The 24,015-nt window shown below is 32.8% G+C and overlaps 2 pseudogenes; one reads left to right on the forward strand and one right to left on the reverse strand.

The window, feature by feature from the left end:
* Nucleotides 1-643: 643 nt before the first annotated feature.
* On the reverse strand, nt 644-2,127 carry LOC125420446 (ATP synthase subunit beta, chloroplastic-like; annotated as a pseudogene).
* Nucleotides 2,128-2,913: 786 nt separating this feature from the next.
* Nucleotides 2,914-14,331, forward strand: LOC132804208 (ATP synthase subunit alpha, chloroplastic-like; annotated as a pseudogene).
* The last annotated feature ends 9,684 nt before the right edge of the window (nt 14,332-24,015 follow it).

The raw sequence follows: 24,015 nt of genomic DNA on the forward strand, positions 1-24,015 counted from the left end.
CGGATTAATTTATTCGAATTGGAATTATTTGCCAAGTCATCTATGCGTATTTCTACTCATGCTCTTTTATTGATTTTGTATCTTTTTCATCCTACCCTATTTATCTATTTAATTTCAAATTAAATATTTGTTTGTTTCACTAGAAGTTGATTCTACTTGATTTTATTTTATTCTTATTCAATTTCAATCGGTAGAAGCAAATTCCGTTTATACACCTTATTTTGCTTATTCAGACCCACCACCTAGTTACAATATCACATTGATAGCCTCTACTTGTGTCCTAGCTCGTCCAGGAGAGAGATTTGCTTCAATTGTTTGTCTCTTGCTTTTAGCTTTACTCAAGTAAGCTTCCACTATTTCAAGAGTTTGTTGTGCTTCTTGTGGTTCAATGTCACTACCCTTCTTCGCATCATTTGCTAAAACAGTGATCTCATTATTGCCTATTCTAGCAAAACCACCCATCAAAGCCATCATTAACCATTGGTTGTTAAGGCATATTCTCAAAATACCAATATCTACAGCTATGGCAATAGGCGGATGGTTTGGTAATACATCGATTTGTCCACTATTAGTAGATAAAATATTTCTTTCACTTCCAAATCCCAAACAATTCGTCTCGAGGTCAGTACACAAAGATTTAAGGTCATTTCTTCAATTTGCTCTCCATTTCTAAGTTCATAGCCTTTGCAGTAGCTTCATCGATGTTACCTTCAAAATAAAAAGCCTGTTTAGGGAGACCATCTAATTTGCCAGAAACGATCAATTTAAATCCTCTAATTGTTTCTGCTAGACCACATATTTCCTTAGTGAATCGGTAAATACTTCTGCTATGAAAAAGGGTTGTGATAGGAAACGCTCAATTTTTCATGCTCTTGCTATGGTTAAGTGATCTTCTTCGAATAATTTGTCCAACCCAAGGATAGCTATATTGTCCTGAAGTTCTTTATAACATTGTAAAGTTTGTTTAACTCTTTGCACAGTTTCATAATGTTCTTCACCAATGATTTGAGGTTGGAGCATAGTTGACATTGAACCTAAAGGACCTACTGCTGGATAGATACCTTTGGTAGCCAATCCTATTGATAGTATGGTAGTAGCATCTAAATGTGCAAATGTTATGGTCGGAGCGAGATCAATCAAATCGTCCATGGGTATATAAACTGCTTGAATAGAAGTTATGGACCCTTCTTTGGTAAAAGTAATTCTTTCTTTAAAAAGCCCATTTCGGTACTAAGAGTGGGTTGATATCCCACAGTGGAGGGCATTCTACCCAACAAGACCGATACTTTAGATCCCACTTGGACAAAATGAAAGATATTGTCAATAAATAGAAGTACGTCTTGTTCATTAACATCTCGAAAATATTCTGCCATAGTTAGGGTCGTTAAACCAACTCTCATACGTGCTTCCGGTGGTTCATTCATCTGACCATAGACTAGAGCTACTTTTGATTTTGAAATATTTTTTTCATTTATTACTCCAGATTCTTTCATTTCTATGTAAAGATCATTGCGTTCATTAGTATGTTCACCTACTCCACTAAATACAGATACACCCCCATGAGCTTTGACAATATTGTTGATCAATTCCATAATGAATACTGTTTTGCCCACTCCCACTCCCCCGAATAGTCCTATTTTTGGTCCATGATGATAGGGGGCTAAAAGATGTACTACTTTAATTCCTGTTTCAAAAATTGATAATTTTGCATCTAACTGTATAAAGGCAGGCACAGATCTATGAATAGGAGATGTTATGAGAGTACCTACAAGACCTAAATTATCAATGGGCTCTCCAAGCACGTCGAAAATTCATCTTAGCATCGCTCCACCGACTAGAACACTTAGAGGAGCTCCTGTGTCAATCACTTCCATTCCTCTCGTTAGACCATCTATAGCACTCATCGCTACCACTCTAACTCGATTATTTCCTAATAATTGCTGTACTTCACAAGTCACATTAATTTTTTGACCAACAGTATCTTGGCCCTTAACTACTAGAGCGTTGTAAATATTAGGCATCTTGCCCAATGGAAAAGCTACATCCAATACCGGACTAATGATTTGAGCAATATGCCTTAGGTTTTTTTTTTTTTTCAAGCATGGGAACCCCAGGACCAAAAGTAGTAGGATTGCTTAATGAAAGATGTCCAAATTTTTTGCGAAAATTATTGAAATAAAAAATAAATGTTCGATAATAAGTTAAGTTAATTGGTTAATTCAATATTTCAATAAGAAATCAAAAATGGGTGCTAGCACTCGACTTTTTTGGGGCCGTCCAACCGAATGCAATCTAATTATTTACTTATTCAATTTCAATGAGTGAATTTTCAAGTACAACCAAAATCCATTTTCAAAATATCAATTAGATGAATAAAAATCTTGAGAAAGTCTTTCATATGCCTATCATTATAGACAATACAAACCATATCATCTATGGAATTCTAACCCAAACTCTATTCTATTTATGATTCCTTTTTTCTATCTCATCGGCCCTTATTTCATGTCCTATTTCCTATTTCAGCATATTGATTTATGCCTAGCCTGTTATTTATTATATTAATATTATTTTTCTTTTTTATACCTATACCCTTTCTTTCTATTCATGAATGAATTCTGCATATTTTTACATCTAGGATTTATATATACCACATATATTATTGTCGAGAGCAAATTTCTTAGATATTTCAATTTAAAAAAAGGTAAGAGATTAGAAGCTTTGAAAAAAAAAGAGTGGGTTGCGCCATACATATGAAAGAGTATACAATAATGATGTATTTGGCAAATCAAATACCATGATCTAATAATGAACTGTTTTAATTAGTTGATAATTTTGTGAAAGATGCCTACGAAAAGTTTCATTAACTCTTAATTCATGTTGAGTAGACCTTGGTATTGCGAGAATTCTTAATTCATGAGTTGTAGGGAGGGACTTATGTCACCACAAACAAAGACTAAAGCAAGTTTTGGATTCAAAGCCAGTCTTAAAGATTATAAATTGACTTATTACACTCCTGGCTATAAAACCAAAGATACTGATATCTTGGCAGCGTTTCGAGTAACTCCTCAACCTAGAGTTCTGCCTGAGGAAGCAAGGGTTGTGGTAACTACTGAATCTTCTACTGTTACATGGTCAACTGTATGGACTGACAGGCTTACTAGTCTTGATCGTTACAAATGATATGAACCTAGGATGACTTGCTCCCAAACCCCATATTTTATTAGCCCATATCTAATTATGTTCAAGTTCTAATGGTCACCTTGACCCCTAACCAACCAGTGATTAGAAACCTTGGTATATAATGAAGATGCAACAATAGGTGTTGGAAGTCCTATTGATAAGTCAAAACTAAAACACTTACTCTCTAATGGTGTTTTAGGTGTTCAAAAGAACAAAGAGAAATTCAATCTCACAAAATAAATTCTGAATATTATTAATGGTGTGTTCTTCCTAAAAAACAATCCCTTTTATAGGCTAAGAGAAAACAAAATTTTGCATCACTCGCAGCTTTTTCTCTAAGTTTCTCACTCTCGGATTTATTAAATTTTTTCCCCTCAACCTGGGTTTTAGAGGAATTACCTTGGACAGCAAGCTCAACTTTCGCCTCTTGAATGGATGGTGGAACCGTTGGTGCCATACTAGCCTTCTCTTTGAGCTTTTTGGCCTCCCTCCTTTGTTGTATTTGTAATTGATCTCTACACACCTCTTTAGCAGTTAATGGTTCCAGCTTGACCTTCTTACCTCTAAATCTAAAAACAATACAATTCTCTCGATCATAATAAGTAGCATCTTTATCAAATTGCCATGGTCTACCTAATAAAATATGTCCGGCATGCATAGGCACAACATCACATAAAACAACATCCACATATTTATCTATGCTAAATTTTATCTTGGCTTGTTTATTTACTTTCATCTCACCACTATCATTAAGCCATTGTAATCTATAAGGTTTGGGATGTTCAATAGTTTTTAAGCCTAATTTATCAACTACCATGCTACTAATTACATTTGCATAACTTTCACTATCTATAATCATACTACATATGTTACCTTGAATTTTGCATCGGGTGTGGAAGATGTTTTCTCTTTGAATTTGACCATCATCTTTGTATACAGTAAGGACCCTCCTTGCAACTAAGCTCAAGTCAGCCCTTGAAGGTTGGAGTGTTTCGGATTGCTCATGCTCATCCCCTCCAAGTTCTTCATCATCCAATTCGGCCTCTCCGTTACTTTCCTCACTTTCGGATTCTAATTGACCATTACCTTTCAGCACCATGATCCTCCTATTCGGGCATTGATTGGCAATGTGTCCTCATCCTTGGCACTTAAAACATACAATTTCTCTAAATCTTGAAGGTTTAGGATTAGATTTTACCTCATTCTTTGGTGCTTGGACAGATTCGGCTTTGGACTCCCTTTTTGACCGATTTGAACTTTCTTCTCCAACTTTCAGCTTTGGCTTGTTTTCATAGGTAGGATTGTTTCTCCAGCCACTTGGAATTGATCTTACACTGTTTGTAACTCCTCCAAACCATGAGCTTACACCCCTCCTCTTGAATTGATGCTCTAATTTAATAGCCATAAGCAACACTTCCTTCAATTCCACATATTGTTGCAATTATAGTTAATTGGCTATTTCACGATTCAAACCACCAAGAAACCTTGCCATGGTTGCTTCTCTATCTTCATTCATACTTCACCTCATCATAAGCATCTCCATCTCCTTGTAACAATACTCCATGGAGCTAGTTCCTTGAGATAAAGATTGAAGTCCTTGATGCAGCAACCTATGATAGTGTGATGGTACAAACCACTTCCTCATGACTCCTTTCATTTGTCTCCATGTAGTGATCAAATCATCACCAACTCTCCTTTGGGCATTTTGCTCATTGGTCCAACATTGAAGTGCATAATGACCAAATTCCATTGCTACCAATTTCACCTTCTTAGCCTCTGAATAGTTGTGGCAATCGAAGATCATCTCCATACACTTTTCACATTCCTAGTAAGCCTCCGGGTCATTTTTCCCCATGAAAGGTGGTATGTTTACCTTGATGTTGCCAAGATCATCATCTACCTCCTCTCTCCTATGCCTCCCATGGCCTAGCCTCTCTTGGACATCAAGTGTTTCATCCATTCCTTCCTCGAAATCATCTTAAAAATTTTCCTCTTCAAACTCCTCTATAGGTCGTCCATGGCCTCCTCGACCTCCATGGAACTCTTGCCTCAAATTCGGTCCACATGAGATGTTTCTATTCTCTCCATCCTTTGATTTATGTGGTCAAATTGAGCATTCATCCGCTGAAATTGTTCCAAGACAGCCCTCATGTCCATTTGCTCACCACTCCCATAGCTCAGGCATCACCATGGTGGATTCTTCTTCATTAATTCTTAGTGGTGGATCTCCTCTCCTCAACTTTGAATCTGCCATGTTAGTATAAATAATGCAAAATAAAATAACTTCTCACCAAAAATCACTCCCTCACATCTTGACACTCTTCACACTAGTTTCGGCTTTTACCCTCTTTTAAGCTCATACACTCTTGCCTTCTTCCACTTAATGAATTATCTCAAAGTTCTAACTAAAACACCCACAAAAAGGAATTAGATCACAAGTATGTTTTAATTAAATTTACCAACAAAAGAGTAGCAAAAAGTAATCAATACCGAATGAATTAACGAAATCTAGTTTTCAACGTTTCTAGGCAAAATAAGGCAAATTAACAATAAAATTTTGGAATCAATAAGAACTGGGCTAGATGGTAAGAGATTAAAGATTCAAGAATAAAAAGTTAGAAAAAGAATTTCAAACACGGACAAGAATTGTGTCGGTTGTTGTTCTTGTAATCCAAGTTTTATATCAAATCCTTTAACTAATTTTAATCCAAATAATTTAAGCACCCAAAATTCAAATATCCAGAAATGAAAATAATTCTCCAGCAACTCCAAATATTTAATAAATAATCAATAAAACAGCAGCTTCAATAATTTCCCGCAAACAATCAACTCCAACAAACCGAGAATTTTTTTTTTATTCGGCTTTTTTTTTCCTTTTTTTTTCTTTTTTTTTTTTACTCACAGAACATAAAACAACTGCAGTAGCAAGAATCAACACCAAAATTACAAATCCAACACCAAATAATCACCAAACCCGTGACCTCCCAAACAAAATACAAATTGTGCAGTTTTTTGTTTTATTTATTTTTTATTTTTTGAATATATGAATGCAAATGTTTAAGACTAAAACAGCAAAGAAAAATCAACAAAAACCAAATTAAGAAGAACAATGATGAAAAACAACCAACAAACTAGGAAGTAAAAATACAATAAAACTAGGAAATCCTAATTCAACTAGGAATGAATTTTTTTTTCTTTAAAATATGCAGAATGTGTATGATGATAGAAGCAATCTTAACCTAATGCTAAAATTGCAGATTAACACAAAAACAAATAAACCAAATAAAGATAGATCAAACCTTAACAAAATTTGGCTCTGATACCAAATGATACAAACCTAGAACGACCTGCTCCCAAACCCGTATTATATTAGCCCAGATCTAATTATGTTCAAGTTCTAATGGTCACCTTGACCCCTAACCAACCTGTGATTAGAAACCTTGGTATATAATGAAGATGCCACAATTGGTAATGGAAGTCTTATTGATAAGTTAAAACCAGAACACTCACTCTTTAATGGTGTTTTAGGTGTTCAAAAGAACAAAGAGAAATTCAATCTCACAAAATAAATTTTGAATATTATTAATGGTGTGTTCTTCCTAAAAAACAATCCCTTTTATAGGCTAAGAGAAAACAAAATAAACCTAATTACAATAGGTAAAACCGGCCATGCAATGAAGATTCCTAATATGGCCGAAAGTCTCCTCCTTTCCTAATCTAATTTTGATTAATTAATTCCTTTATTTTGAATTAGGAATAAATTAATTTACAATGAAAATATTAAAATAATAACTTTCCTAAGTTGATTTGTCCAAAAAATAAATAAACAGAAACCAAATAAAAAACTAATCTCCTAAAACAAAAAGTCAAAATCAAATTAGGAAACTAGTTGACTAGTTTGACTACTAAGGTATCTTTGACCAATCTCCATCTTGTTTGGGCTCCAAATCAGCTTCAATATGCCATTTAGGATGCCAAATATGATTAATAATGATTGCCACACGTTCCCTTTGATTGGAATAAGTCAAACGAGAAGAAATGTCAAAGTCAGCAGCTAAACAACACATTTTTGGCCAAATTGAGATGCTGTCCGTACAAGTCCTTTTTAGATGCTTTTGATTCTACCTTGGATGGATTCCACGTCCTTGAATTCATTCAAGATGTGAGCAAAACGCGGATTGGAGAAGAATATGGTCCCCGGGTTCTATTTATTGGAACTATGTTTTTATTTCTTTTTGTTTTCGAATTTGTCAAGGGCTTTTTTATCCTGGAAAATCATACAGTTACCTCATGGGGAGTTAGCCGTGGCCACAAATGATATAAACACTATTTTTGCTTTAGCTTTACTCACGTCAATAGCATATTTCTATGGGGGCCTTTCAAAAAAGGGATTAGGTTATTTCGCTAAATACAGTCAACCAACCCTAATCCTTTTGGCCATTAACATCTTATAAGATTTCACAAAATCCTTATCGCTTAGTTTTTGACTTTTCGAAAATATATTAGTCGATGAATTAATAGTTGTTGTTCTTGTTTCTTTAGTGCCTTTAGTGGCTCCTGTACCTGTCATGTTCCTTGGATTATTTACAAATGGCATTCAAGCTCTTATTTTTGCAACCTTAGTTGCAGCTTATATAGGCGAATCCATGGAAGGTCATCATTGATTAGTTTTCGACATAGTCTTTTTTTAGCTTAGCCCGACGGCATGTCTATATGTCTCAAAGTAATCCACTTAACTTAAGGAAGAAAAATATACAAATAAGATCGAAATAAGAACAAAGTATATACGATCTAGAGTAATAGTAAAAAGAATGTTACAATATTAAGTTAAGGAATTGTAAAAAAAAAAAAAAAAGGAAAGAGATCTAAAAGATCTTTTTCCTCAAATTCTTTTCTGGTCGATTTATACCACTCGACAATGAATACTCCCTTTCTATTGATATTGTTTTGTTCATTCAATTCACCAATTGACCCAAAAAAATTAATAAATAATAAATTACATGAACTTCGATAAACTCAATCCTAATATTTCTATGCAATGATTATGACTAATGAATTTTTCAGTTAAATTGATTGTACTCATGGGGGATAATGATAAATAAAATGGGGTTGATTAAAGGAGTATTGGGGGTCAAACTAGATGTATGTAATCTAATTGTTATAAGGCAATTCTTATGTATGTTTCAAAGAGTGATGCTAGAATCTGACTGAATCTAAGATACGAATAGTTGGTTTATGTTATGGGGGAAAGACATGTATATGTGATATTCAATATTAACTAGGTATATGAATTAAAGATATATTTAATTTGCCCTACTATTATGTTATGAATTTCGATAAGGATTCCACTATTTAGATAAGGATTCCAATATAAGTACTTCCATTTTGACTGTAATATTTTTTGAATATTGAATGAATTTAAATCACAAAAAAGAGCAAAGAATTCAAAAAATGGTGCTGAAAAAAAAATATAAAAGAAAGAACTGGCCGAACAAAAGTCATACAAATTAAAAATTACATGTATAGGAAAATATTGAAGCAGTTCTATTGCTTCAAGAATATTATTATTTCAATTCATGGTTTTTAGTGACTTTGAATGGATAAATCTTAGTGATAGAATAAGTAAGCCATAATCCACCATAATCCATTGATTTCTGCCACTTCTGTTATTGTTGCTGGATTGGCTGTTGGGCTTGCTTCTATTGGACCTAGGGTTGGGCAAGGTACTGCCGTGGGCCAAGCTGTGCAGGGGATCGCTAGACAGCCAGAAGCAGAGCAAAAAATACGAGGTACTTTATTGCTTAGCTTGGCTTTTATGGAAGCTTTAACAATTTATGGGCTGGTTGTTGCATTAGCACTTTTATTTGCGAATCCCTTTGTTTAAACTTTTACCTTATTACTATTTAATTTAGAAAAATTATAGAATAAAAAAATATAGATAATTAGTCTATCTATAAGAATAAGAAAGTGGAGATCATATGAAAAATGTAACCGATTCTATCCTTTCCTTGGGTTATTGGCCATTCGCTGGGAGTTTTGGGTTTAATACCGATATTTTAGCAACAAATCCAAAAAATCTAATTGTAGTCTTTGGTGTATTGACTTATTTTGGAAAGGGAGTGGGATGCGAATCCGCCCGAGCTCGCACAATCGACAACTCGCTGGGGTACTAACCTGATATGGATGAAGACTATGCCAATCACTAGGGCTCAAGCTAAGAGGTTTAAGGGCAACCTTACTGCCTTTATCCAGGAAGTAATTCATTCTCAAAAGGGCTTGTCCATACCTGAAAATAAAAGACATTTTAATCATCCAAGTGGTGGAGGCTGGTACATCGGACACCCATACATTAGACATTTTATATCGGACACCCATACATCGGACATCTAACCTAAGATTTCAAACTTCGAACATTAGACATAAGTTAGCTCGGACATCAGACAGACATAAGTTAGCTCAGACATCAGACATAAGTCATCTCACTTGTCAAACTAGTCAACTCATTTTCGAATTTGCGTTTGACTTTTTGGGTTTTTATTTATTTATTTGCTGGAAAAATAAGTTAGGAAAGTTATTATTTTATTATTTTCATTGCAAATTAATTAATTGCTACTTCAAAATAAGGGAATTAATTAATCCAGATTACATTAGGAAAGGATGTGAAATTAGGCAATTTCGTAATTGGATTCTATGTTGGCCGAAATTTCCTAATCCTTTTAGGGTTTTATTTTGTTCATTCAAAGCCTATTTAAAGGCTTATTTTCAATGAGAAATCAAGCTTGAATTTTATATAGAAAATTATTTTGAGAATGAATTCTCTTTGTTCGTGAGAATTATTTTATATAGACCTGCATATAGAAACAAATGAGCCACAAAAACAGGTAAGTGAGTTACTTGACAAAGGCTATATTCGTCAGAGTATAAGTCCATGTGCTGTTCCTGTTTTATTAGTACCTAAAAAAGATGGTTCTTGGAGAATGTGCATTGATTGTAGGGCTATAAATAATATCACCATCGAATATAGACATCCAATTCCTAGATTAGATGATATGCTTGATGAATTGCATGGTGTGTGCATGTTCACTAAAATTGATCTTAGGAGTGGATACCATCAAATTAGGATGAAAGAAGGTGATGAATGGAAAACCGTATTTAAAACTAAATATGGGCTGTATGAATGGTTAGTCATGCCTTTTGGTTTAACTAATGCACCTAATACTTTTATGAGGCTTGTGAATCACGTTATGCGTCCATTTATCGGCAAATTTGTGGTTGTGTACTTTGATGACATTTTAGTGTATAGCCGAAACTTAGATGAACATGTAGACCATCTTAGGCAAGTTTTAAATGTTCCTAGGAGAGAAAGGTTGTCTGCTAACATGAAAAAGTGTGACTTTTGCAAAGATGAGCTTGTTTTCCTAGGATTTGTAGTAAATGCTGCAGGAATTAAAGTTGACCAATCTAAAGTTCAAACAATCAAGGAGTGGCCAACACCAACATCTATCACCTAAGTGAGGAGCTTTCATGGTTTGGCAAGTTTTTATCAGAGATTTGTCAAGGACTTTACCACCATCGCAGCACTTTTGAATGAAGTTGTAAAGAAGAATGTTGGCTTTAAATGGGGGGAAGTACAAGAAAAATCTTTTAATTTGTTGAAACAAAAATTATGTAATGCACCTTTATTAGTTTTGCCAAATTTTTCTAAGACTTTTGAAATTGAATGTGATGCTTCGGGTGTAGGTATTGGAGTTGTATTAATGCAAGAAGGAAGGCCGATAGCCCATTTTAGTGTGAAATTAAATGGAGCTACATTAAACTACCCGACATAAGACAAGGAGATGTATGATTTGGTGAAGACTTTAGAAACATGGCAGCATTATCTCATGCCAATAGAATTCATGATTCACATGGATCATGTATCTTTGAAGCACATTAAAGGCCAAGGAACGCTCAACTGAAGGTATGCCATGTGGACTGAATTTATTGAAACTTTTCCATATGTGATCTGCTACAAGAAAGGTAAGGAAAATGTGGTTGTCGATGCATTATCCCGAAGGTATGTTCTCTTTTCTACCTTAGATGCTAGATTGCTGGATTTTGAACAATTAAAAGAACTTTATGAGCATGATAGTGACTTTGGAGAAATATTTAGAACCTGTTACAAACATGGATTTAATAAATATTACATATTTAAGGGATATTTGTTTAAGGAAAACAAACTTTTTATGCCTATGTAGCATTATGGAGTTATTAGTTCGGGAAGGTCATGGGGGTGGTTTAATGGGACATTTTGGTGTTTTTAAAACTTTATCCTTGTTGCAAGAACATTTTTATTGGCCGACATGAAGAGAGATGTTGAGAAAATATGTGAAAGGTGCTTGAAATGGTGAAAGACTAAGTCCACATTGAAGCCGCACGGATTGTACCAACCTTTGCTGATTCCTTCACATCCTTGGGTAGATTTGTCTATGGATTTTATTCTTGGTTTACCTAGGTCAAGGATAGGTAAGGATTCAATTTTTGTTATTGTAAATAGATTTTCTAAGATGACACATTTTATTGCATGTAATAAAACTGATGATGCATCTAATGTAGCTAATTTATTTTTCAAAAAAATTGTGAGGTTACATGGAATGCCTAGGACTATTGTTTCGGATAGGGATGCTAAATTCTTAAGTTACTGTTGGAAAATTTTGTGGGCTAAGTTAGGTACTAAGCTTTTATTTTCAACTACTTGTCATCTACAAACTGATGGACAAACCGAAGTAGGGAATAGAACTTTGTCTCCATTGTTAAGCAGATTCATGAAAAAACTAAGGCAAATATTGAGAGGAGGACCGAGAAATATGCAAGAAATGCTAATCATGGTTGAAAACAAGTTGTGTTTGGTTGCACCTAAGAAAGGAAAGGTTTCCAGAATAGCAGAAATCAAAATTGGTGCCAAGAGAAGATGAACCCTTCCAAGTTTTGGAGCGGATAAATCACAATGCTTACAAACTTGATTTGCCAGGTGGTGTAATATTGGTGCTACATCCAATGTTGCTGATTTGTCTCCTTTTGGTGCAGGTGATGACTTTGATTTGAGGGAAAATCCTTTTCAAGAGGAGGGGAATGATACGAATCCACCTGAGCTCGCACAACCGACAACTCGCTGGGGTACTGATCCGATGCAGATGAAGACCGGGCCGATCACTAGGGCTCAAGCTAAGAGGTTTAAGGACAACATTGCTGCCTTTATCCAAGAAGTAATTCATTCTCAAAAGGGTTTGTCCATACCTGAAGATAAAAGACATGTTTTAAGCATCCAAGTGGTGGAGGCTGATACATCGGACATTTTACATTAGACACCCGTACATCGGACATCTAATGATACGAACCTAGCATGACCTGCTCCTAAACACGTATTATATTAGCCCGGATCTAATTATGTTCAAGTTCTAATGGTCACCTTAACCCCTAACCAACCTGTGATTAGAAAACCTTGGTATATAATGAAGACGACACAGTAGGTGATGGAAGCCCTATTGATAAGTCAAACTAAAACACTCATTCACTAATGGTGTCTTAGGTGTTCAAAAGAACAAAGAGAATTCAATCTCACAAATAATTTTTTGTATCAAATTCAAGCTTCCTTCTTATTGAGAAATAAGCCTTTACATAGGCTATAAAGCCACGAAATAAAACCAACAAAAACAAAGGGAAAATCGGCCATACAAAGTAGTTTCCTATGGTGGCCGAAATTCTCACTCCTTTCCTAATCTAATTTGGATTAATTAATTCCTTTATTTTGAATTAAGAATTAATTAATTTACAATGAAAATAATAAAATAATAACTTTCCTAAACTTATTGTTCCAGAAAATAAATAAATAAAAACTAAAAGTAATGGTAATTTCCCAAAACAAAAAGCAGAATCAAATTAGGAAACTATAACACTAGCTTTTTGACTAAGTTGACTTTGACCAATCTTTGACCAAATTGAGCTCCAAATCAGCTTCAATATGCTTTTTAGGATGCCAAATATGCTTAATATGCTGTCCCACACGTTGCCCATGCTTGGACAAGGAAGAAAAAACCAACTCAACAAAATACAGTAAAGCAAGCACAAAATACAGTAAAAAACAGGCCAAATTTGAAGCTGTCCGTACAGCCCCTTTTTGAATGCCTTTGAAGCGGCCTTGAATTGATTCCATATCCTATTAGACATATGTATTGATTCCATAAAGAGTTGGAACCATTTCATGCTATCCGTTGTCCATATTTTCACTAAACTGCTACCCAGGTCCGTATCGGCTTCCACCATTTGTATGGTTAGGATAGGTCTTGGCTCTTCGGATATGGACAAGCCCTTTTGAGTATGCATTATTCCCTAGATAAAAGCAGCAATAACATCCTTAAACTTCATCTGTATCGAGTCAGCACCCCAGCGGGTTGTCGGTTGTGCGGGCTCGGGCGGAATCACATCACAGACCACCGGGCCGACAAGCTTATCCGAAAGATGTTTTTTATTTCATTCATACCTTTTGGAAAGAGCTGCTAAATTAAGTTCTCTTTTAGGTGAAGGAAGAATGACTGCTTTACCAATAGTTGAGACTCGATCGGGAGATGTTTCGACTTATATTCCTACTAATGTAATTTCCATTATAGATGGACAAATATTCTATCTGCCGATGTATTCAATGTCGGAATCATACCTGCTACTAATGTGGGTATTTTTGTATCCAGAGTAAGGTCCGCAGCTCAAATTAAAGCCATGAAACAAGTAGCTAGCAAATCAAAATTGGAATTGGTGCAATTCGCAAAATTAGAAGCCTTTGCATAATTCGCTTCTTAACTCATTAAAGCTACTCAGAATCAATTGGCAAGAGGTCAACGATTACATGAGTTGCTCAAACAATCTCAATCAGCCCCTCTTGTGGTGGAAGAATAGATAATGACTATTTATACTAGAACCAATGCTTTTCTTGATTCATTAGAAATTGGGCCGGTAAGGAAATTTCTCGTTGAGTTACGTACTTACTTAAAAATGAATAAAACTCGGTTCCAAGAAATCATAGCTTTTACCAAGACATTTACCGAGGAGGCAAAAGCCTTTTTGAAAGATGCTATTCAGAAACAGCTGGAACATTTTCTACTTCAAGAACAAGTATAAAGAAAATAAATTGATCATTTTTAATTTTTATCAATCGTAATTCAATATTAAGTAAATCTTAATTTAATACTAATTTTAAAATTTAATACTGATTTTAATAATAATAAATAAATTATATACTTTTTCTATTGTATAAGTATTTAAATTACGTTAAAATAAAATATAAAAGATTTTTTTTGTAATAAGTATTTTCTATACTAATATAGAAATAATAATATATTACATTTCTATATTAAATATAATATTAATATTAAATACATAATAATTATATACACATATTAACATACATTAAATATTCAATATATATTAAATATATGGAAATAATATATATACTAGATTATAGTTATATTACAAGTACTAAGTGTATTAGAGCGCCTCTTATTCAAATTATTCAAAAGATCTTTCTTGGCATGGAAATCTAAAAATATATGGAAATTAATTGCGTTTCATAGGATTTGAACCTATACCAAAGATTTAGAAGACCTCTGTCCTGTCCATTAGACAATGGACACTTTGCATTCCAATTTTTTTATATTTATTTTCTTTTCACATTTATTATTCAGACGAAACGAATATGTGAAAGAATTTTGGGAATTACCTATTCAACTACGCACTACATTAATTATATTCATTTTGTTTATATTTCTATAAAACATATTTATTAGAAATTTGATATTTTAATGCATATCAAAATATATAAATACATATTAGATATAAATATCTATTAGACATATAGATTTATAGGTTTCAACTATAAAAAAGAAATATTGAAAAACATTGAATAGAGAGTAGAGAAAGTAAGCACAAGCAGGTAGCCAGAATCGAACCCGCATCGTTAGCTTTGAAGGCTAAGGGTTATAATCAACATTGATTCATCATTGTTAATGTCTCTAATTCAAAATTGAACATGAAACTTTGGTTTCATTAGGCTCCTTTATGGAAGATAAATAAATTTCCAGATATCAATTGAAATTAAAAAAAAAAATTTGACCCTTAACATCTATGTCCGCTTTTTGGTATGAATGCATTCAGAATGGCCCGCTTTCTAGATTAGCCTTATAACAATCTTTCTAGTTACTTTGTTCTCTACTTCTATTTGAAAGAATCCTTGGGAAAAGGATTTTGTTTCCATCGAGCTAAAACAATTTTTTGATGTCTCTAGTAAACCAACGTTATTGTTTAATTAGCTATTTTGTTTCAATTTTCCCTATACAAAATAGACAAATTGAAGATTTAGTTATGATTAGAAATACCCTGTCTATCTTTATCCATGGATCCTTTACTCATACTCATTCAATTGGAAATATTGATTGATCCAATTAAAAAAAAAAATTATATTTCGTAATTTCATAATCCAAATTTTCAATTGCTAATTGACTCTTGGATACAAATCATGAGAATTTATATTCTTCCTCGAATTTTTCATTGAAAGGTAAAGGATTTAATCCTTTTAAGAAACAAAGTTTTTGCTCAGAATGGAATATTAATCAAACCGACAGACTCCTTAACTATTCGAGAGTTCATAGAACGAATCGTACTTTTATCACTAAAATATACCCGCTCCTATCCAATTATTGCATATTAGTGAACATTTTGTTGAACACGAAATTCGGGCGTAATCAAAAGATAGGATCAGAAAAAAATGCATTGCGCACGAATCCATAGTTTCATTTTTTATAATATACATATTTTTATTTATTTATTATTTCAGTAAAATATCAGCAAACAAAAAAAAAAAAGAGGTCCGGCCCAGCTAGGTACCGACCAGGCCAAGCCATGGAAATAAAGGGCCCTTTTGGATGAACTCAAAGAGGTTTTTTTAATTTATTATTAATAATAAATATTTGTTTTCTCATTATTCCTATTTTTTCTTTTTTCTATTTCTTTTTTCTATTTATATATTAGTTTTTCTATTTATATATTATATAAAATACAGAATATATCTATTAAACATCTATTAATTATATAAATCTATTCAAAAAATCTAAAAAATCTATGTTAAACATATTAACAAATATAGATTCCATTTTTAGATTTGATTTATATTAGACTATTTTATGTTTATTTCATTTATATTGGATTTATATATTGGACTATTATAGATTGTGAAGATTGGATTGTTGATATCTCTTTCAAGTCTTTTCTTTATACATATATGTTATATGATTATAGAATTATATATAACATATATGCATACGTTTTATATACATTTTATATAATCTAATTATATAATATAGAATTATATATAACGTATATGCATATGTTTTATATACATTTTATATAATTTAATTATATAATATAGATGCTTTTATTTTATCTAAATGGTCTAAATTAAATAGTCTAAATGGAATTTGATTCTATATTATTATTTTTTTATTATTTTATTATATAAACTATTGTATATATATACATATTATATATAATAAAATAATAAAAAATATATTAAAAAAAAGAAAAAAAAAAGAAGGGCTTTTTTCAAGCCTTATTTTTGTGATGTAACATAGTAATTACCTCCTTTCTATTAGGGGAGAGATGGCTGAGTGGACGAAAGCGTCGGATTGCTAATCCGTTGTATGAGTTTTTCGTACTGAGGGTCCGAGTCCCTCTCTTTTCATTTTCATCGATATCTTGTCCTTTTCTTTGAAATTTCTTGCAAGTTCAGTGTGGAATGGATAAATTCCTACTAAGCTACGAACATTTTAAAATCAAGGAAGAAAAATGTTTTTTTTTTTTTTTCTTTTTCTTCACATCCAGGATTACGCCCTAGGTCGTTAGATATGAATCTGAAGATAAAGATTGTCTCCAAAATGCTTTTTTAGGAAAAAAGAGAATAGATTCGCTATTTTATTTTAGACCGCATACCCTACTCCTTTTATTTTGTATTTTGACACCAAGAAATAAAGTGTTTTTTAGAAATAGAATATGAAATTTTAAAAAAAATGCATTTGTAACATTTATAATATAAGTGGGTAGGTGGAGTTTTTCATTACCAAAAATTTTCTTTCATACCCACAATTTGACAATGTGAGTACTCCAATAAGGCCTTTCAATGGAAAAAAGGTCATAATAAGGAAATGGGTTGATCCAAATTTCTCGCGGCTATACAAAAATTTCAACATTGGAATTTAGAATCCGTACTCTAAAACCTATCTAATCTTATCAAGCTTTATGTTAGAAATTTTTTTTGTTTCCCCGAATCAATCATGAATTTGGCTAGGATGTTATTAAAGATCCCATCGAAAACTTACAGGAGCCTGCCAAACAAAAGCTAAGAGAAAAAATAGCACTGCTATTACTGGCATAACATCTACGTTTGGATTCAAAAAAGCATAGGCCTCTGGTAATTTGGGGACAAAAAACTCATTTGGATAAAGGGCAGAATTAAGACAGATCCAGTTCAAACTAAATATATTAAGCATAATAAATATTTTGTTATTGAAGATAATTGTATTATTTTGATTGAGTTATTAATAAGTTGAGTTATTGATAGAAGGGAAAATGAATAAAACTAAATATGATAGTCCCTAAAAACCTTCTTTGATTTGAACTCCCCCAATCAAAAATCCTTCAATTCTCAAATCAAAAGAGAATAGAATAAATCATACTTTCATACAATATCTTAATTGAATTCTATGTAATGATCAATAAATTCAATTTAATTTTGTATCAACACATATTAAAATTCTAGCAACATTCTATATATTTTATAGATATTTATACTGAAGTTAATGAACAACCAATACCAATATTAGTGTTTATTAAGGTCGAATAGAAATGGGGCGTGGCCAAGTGGTAAGGCAACAAGTTTTGGTCCCACTATTCGGAGGTTCGAATCCTTTCATCTTAGAGCATGCCCAACCCATAATAGCATTATAATATATATATAATGCTATTTATCATAAAAAAGATTGCCTTTTAAAATAAAACACCTTTCTGTTTAAGAGTATAATATTGGATTGGAAAAATTTTATTAGTATTATTAATAATTCTTCTTTGAATCATATATTTTTCATAAATTGAACCCTGTTCAAATAACATGCAGATATAATTGGATCCATTTGTGATCCCTAAATGTTAAAATATTTAGCATAAAATATCTATAATTCCTTTCAATTACAATTTTTTAGTCTATCTGTATAAGGGTCCCATATTATTGTTATTTCGATTCTACTTTTAGAAATTAGTATGAAAAAACAGCAACCTTACCTTATGCCAGTCTTTATCCACTAGTTCACTAAAAAAAAAAGTTGGATTTTTTAGCTATCTAGTTTTTTAATCATTGATGGGTTAATACAAATATGGATTTCTCTTAGGATGCTAAAATGCAGTCCTTGCTTTAAAATGTTATTCAAGTAATGATCTTGAGTCCGGAAAATTTTCAATCACTTAAATCTTTTTGATGATTTCTTATGAGTTCGTAGTACTCGAAGAAGTGTGAAATTGGTAAATTTATCCTATCACTATCAAGTTACTTGAAGGTACAGATTCAAAAAGAAATTTTTTTATTTTATTTGTGGTAGTCATATTTTATTTATATTTTATTATATTAAATAAATAAAATATATGTTAAAATAAATATATGTATTGGGTGTTGGGGATTAAATTGAATTTGTTCTGAGACTTCATTAGAACCTAGCCATTCATATTTTCATATAGAAATAAAAAGTATAGATTACTATGTATCGACCGAACCAATGACTATTCATGATTCCATAATTGAATCAATTACATACTAGTTCCAAACTAAAGGAATTTTATGGTAAAACTTTGTTTAGAATGATTGGTAGAAAGCAACGTGCAGCTTAAAGGACACGATCTGTTGTGGATTCTTACATCCGCCATTTTTTATTATATAGGAATTATAGATGAATAAAAGTGCTATTGACTCGACATCGTTTCTTCTGTTTCAATAGAACTCTCATTTTTTTTGTTTGGGGGGGGGGGGGGGTGATGTAAATCGTACATGATGGAGCTTGAGTAAAAAGTATTGATTCATTTCTCAGAGGCAACAATATAGGGTTAGTATTAATCAATAAATTGGGACAACTTCGTACATATATTTGTAAATATCTTTTCCATATATAAATCGAAAGGATCCAATTCAAGCAAGTTTCAAATTCAAAACTCAAATTTTTGGAATTGGTAAAACTTTTTCAATCAAATCAAAAGTGTATTACACAAGAATCATGATTCTTTAATAGAAAGACATCATAAAAAAAGGGTATGTTGCTGCCATTTTGAAACGATTCAAAATCACTGAAGTAATGTATAAACCCAATGATTCAAGGCAAAGATAAAGGATCCTGGAACAAGGAAGTACCATTTTCGATTGTCCCAATAATTGAATCAGAGTGCAAAATCAAAGAGATTCTAAAAAATACAGACAATAGAGGGTTAAGGACCACTCAATAAATGAAATACTTAAAGGTTTCCTTGAGTTATTTGAGAGTTATCCAACTTGAGTTATGAGGGTGCAAATTGTAAATATGAATAATATTTTTGGTGGAGGAAAGAATAACTATTTAAATCATAGTCTAGTTGATTTGATGATTTTATGGATATATTTGACCTTATCATTCTATACATAGATATAGTTTCCAATTTTCTTAAGCCGTACGAGGAGAAAACTTCTTATACGTTTCTGGGGGGAATTGTTCATCTATCCCAATGAGCCAGTTATCGAATTCTTACAATTGAGTTTCAATCCAGAAGAGAAGGAAGAGATATTTGGAAAATGGGTTTTTATGACCCTTATAAAGAATCATACCTATTTAAATGTTCCTTCTATTCTATATTTCCTTGAAAAAGGCGCTCACCCTACAGGAACTATTCATGATATCTCAAAGAAAGCGGGGGCTTTTATGGAACTTACCCTTAATCACCAAACAACAATCAATTAATGAAAAATTAATGAAATATATCAAAATGAAATATATAAGAAATTTATAAATAAAGAAGGTGGAGATCACTTGTAAAGAGCTCTGTATAGTCTTTTTTCTGCTATTCTCTTTTAACTTGTTATTCCTACTTTTGATTCTGGGTATTACCATTAATGGTAATGGGGGTTAGTTGGATTTCTATGAACAAATAAAAATGGGGATTAAGATTTTTTCTTTTACTTCGATTGATTGGTTGACTAAATTCGAGCTTTCTTCTACTTCTTTTTTTTTTTATTTTTTTTCTTTTATTACTTTTTTCTTACATCTGCGTCCCTTATTTGTCTATATGTTGATTATCTATGTAGTGCTAATCCATCATAAGTCCTTATTTTTTTATATTTAAATTTATAATATTTCATTTTTTTCTAGTTCTCCATTGTATTCTTTTCTCAAATACTCATATTGACGACAGTGTATCGAATAAATATAATTCAATCATGGATAAATGGATCTATTTCTTTTTTGTGCCATAGATTCAATTTCATTCAAGGAATGGGTTCATTGGATTTTCTGTAATACAAGAAGTTTTTTTTTGTATGATACAATTTGTTTTGCCATTTCAAATTCAATGTTGTGATTACGTCGTGCAATTCAACCTCTTTATTTATTTTATTGGGATTCTGATTGTATCTACACATTCCAATTATTTTATTCAGGTTGCTAACTCAATGGTAGAGTACTCGGCTTTTAAGTGCAGCTAGCATCTTTTACACATTTGTATGAAGCAATGGATTCGTCCATACCACTGGTAGAGTTTGTAAGATAGCGACTGATCCTGCAAGGAATGAATGGAAGAAATAGCATGTTGTATCAATGGAGAATTCTGAGAATATTTCATTCCTTCTGTATATGTCCAAAACTTTGTTTAAATTGTTTGAATTCTTGTTGTGGTAGAAAAAAAGAAATTGGAAAATCAATTTTAGGTCAGGTCGAGTGAATAAATGGACAGAGCCCAACTATGGCCCTAATTATAGGGAAACAAAGAGTAATGTGCTTTTGGTCTTCATTTTTGAATGATTGTCCGAATGATTACCTAAACAAAGTGGATGTTAAAAATATATTAGTGCTTGATGTGGGAAAGGCTTTTCCATGATGGATTATCCATTTTTTATGAGTCCTACCTATTAGATATTCTCCATGGTTTTTTTTTTTTTTTTCAAAATCAAAAGAGCGATTGGATTGAAAAAATAAGAGATTTCTAACCATCTTGTTATCTTAGATTGAACATAAACCACTTAGATGAAAAAACAGAGGATAGAAAGTCTGGCAATGGTCTTACCTTTTTCTGAGGTATCTATTTTTTTTGTACTACAATACCTTATTTTGACTATATTGTACTATATATCATTTGATAACCCAATAAACCCATTATCTTCGGTTCAAATGGAATTTCAAATGGAAGAATTTCAAAGATATTTGAAGCTAGATAGATCTTAGCAACACGATCTCCTATACCCATTTATCTTTCGGGAGTATATTTATGCATTTGCTCATGATCATGGTTTAAATGGATCGGGTTTGCTGGAAAATGTAGGTTATCACAATAAATATAGTTTACTAATTGTGAAACGTTTAATACTCAAATGTATCACCAGAATCATTTGATTATTTTCGCTAATGATTCTGACCAAAATAAATGTTTTATGTACAACAAGAATTTGTATTCTCAAAGCTCGAGAATGCCAGCCCCAAAAATGGACCTATGTTGCTGGAAACACTGTTTCCAAAACATAGCCATTTTACAAAATAAAATCAATACCCAACAAAGAGGTAATTCCTAAATTAAATACAATAAAATTTAGGCATTTAAAAAGATATTAAAAGGAACAAAAAACATACACATAAATATTGCATTAGGTTATTCAACAAAATATTTCTTTTAAAGACAGAAAGAGGGTGCAAACCTCGGTAGATTTTGGTTTGCACAAGGTGGCAAAATTACTACATTTTCAACACTCTTCCCTGGTAATCTTGCTAGAGACATTAAGGGTAGTCCTTAATGCCTCAAATTTGGTCTTTCCAAGTGGCTTTGTGAATACATCTGCAAGGTTCTACCCCAAATTCACATACTCCAAAGAGACTTCTCCAAGATCTCCAAACTCCCTCATGAAATGATATTTCACTAGAATATGTTTTGTTATTCCATGTTGTACCTGGTTCTTGGCTATTGAAATTGCTGAAGTGTTGTCACATTTGATGATGGTTGGACTTTCTTGAGTATGACCAAGATCTCCCATCAACTTCCTTAACCAAATACATTGCTTTGCACAAGATGAGCAAGCAATGTATTCGGCTTCCACGGTACTTTGAGCCGTTGTGCTTTGCTTCTTTGCATTTCATGAGAAAGGACCACTCTCAAGTGAAAACAAGTAGCCCAAAGTACTCCTCATATCATCAATGTCGCCTGCCCAATCACTATCCGAATAGCCAACAAGCTTCAACTCATCCTTTGCTTCATATCAAACTCCATAATTACTAGTGCCCTTAAGATATCTAAGAACTCTTTTAGCACTTTTAAGATGAGTTTGGGTGGGTGCTTACATCTATCTTGAAAGCACATACACGGCATACATAATATCCAATCTAGATGAGCACACACAAAGCAAACTACCAATTAAGGATCGATAAAGACTAGGATTTACCTTTGGTGTGCCATCCTCCTTTTGGTACTTCTCTCCTTGGATCATTGGAGTGCTCATTGGATTGCATTCTTCAAGATTAAATTTCTCCAAAAGATCCTTGATGTACTTTTCTTGTGATATAAATATTCCTCTTTGGCATTGCATTACTTCCACACCAAGGAAGTAATTCATGAGACCTAAGCTAGACATCTCAAACTCCTTCTCAAGTTCATGCCTTAGGTTATCCACATTCCTTGGGTCCTCACCGATGACCAACAAGTCATCCACATACAAAGAAACCACTATCATACTTCCTTCAACCCTCACATATAAAGTGGATTCATTTTGGCTCCTCCAGAAGCCATGTCAAAGTAAGTAGCCATCCATCCTTCCATACCAAGCCCTAGGTGCTTGCTTAAGACCATATAAGGCTTTGTGAAGCTCACAAACCTTATCTTCATGTCCTCAATCAGATAACACTCGGATTGCTTCACATACACTTCTTCTTGCAATACACCATTCGAGAATGTCGATTTCACATCCAACTGAAACACACTCTATTGCTTGGCAGTTAAAAGAGCAAGGATGAGTCTAATGGTTTCCATCCTTGCTATGGGTGCAAACATCTCCCCATAGTCAGCTCCGGCTTGTTGTGCATAACTTTTGACGACCAACCTTGCCTTGTGTTTGTAAATGGTGTAATCTAGATTGAATTTAGTGATACGAACCTACGACGACCTGCTCCTAAACCCGTATTATATTAGCCCAGATCTCAATTAAGTTCAAGTTCTAATGGAATGGACCTCAACCCTTAACCAACCTATGGCTAGAAACCTTGGTATAATGTAGATTCCACAATAGGGGATGGAAAACCTATTGATAAGTCAAGCTAAAACAACCAATTCTCTAATGGTGTTTTAGGTGTTCTCAAAGAACAAAGAGATAATTAATCTCACAAGTATTTTCTCAATCAAATCAAAGTTTTATTCTTATTGATAACTAAGCCTTTAAATAGGCTTTGAAAAGACAACTTAAAAACCCTAGAACATAAAGAAAACCGGCCACCACACATAAAGAAACCTAGTTGGCCGAAACTATACTTCTTTTCCTAATCTAAGTTTGAT

The sequence above is a fragment of the Ziziphus jujuba genome, chromosome 6, assembly GCF_031755915.1.
Source record: "Ziziphus jujuba cultivar Dongzao chromosome 6, ASM3175591v1".
Lineage (NCBI taxonomy): Eukaryota > Viridiplantae > Streptophyta > Magnoliopsida > Rosales > Rhamnaceae > Ziziphus > Ziziphus jujuba.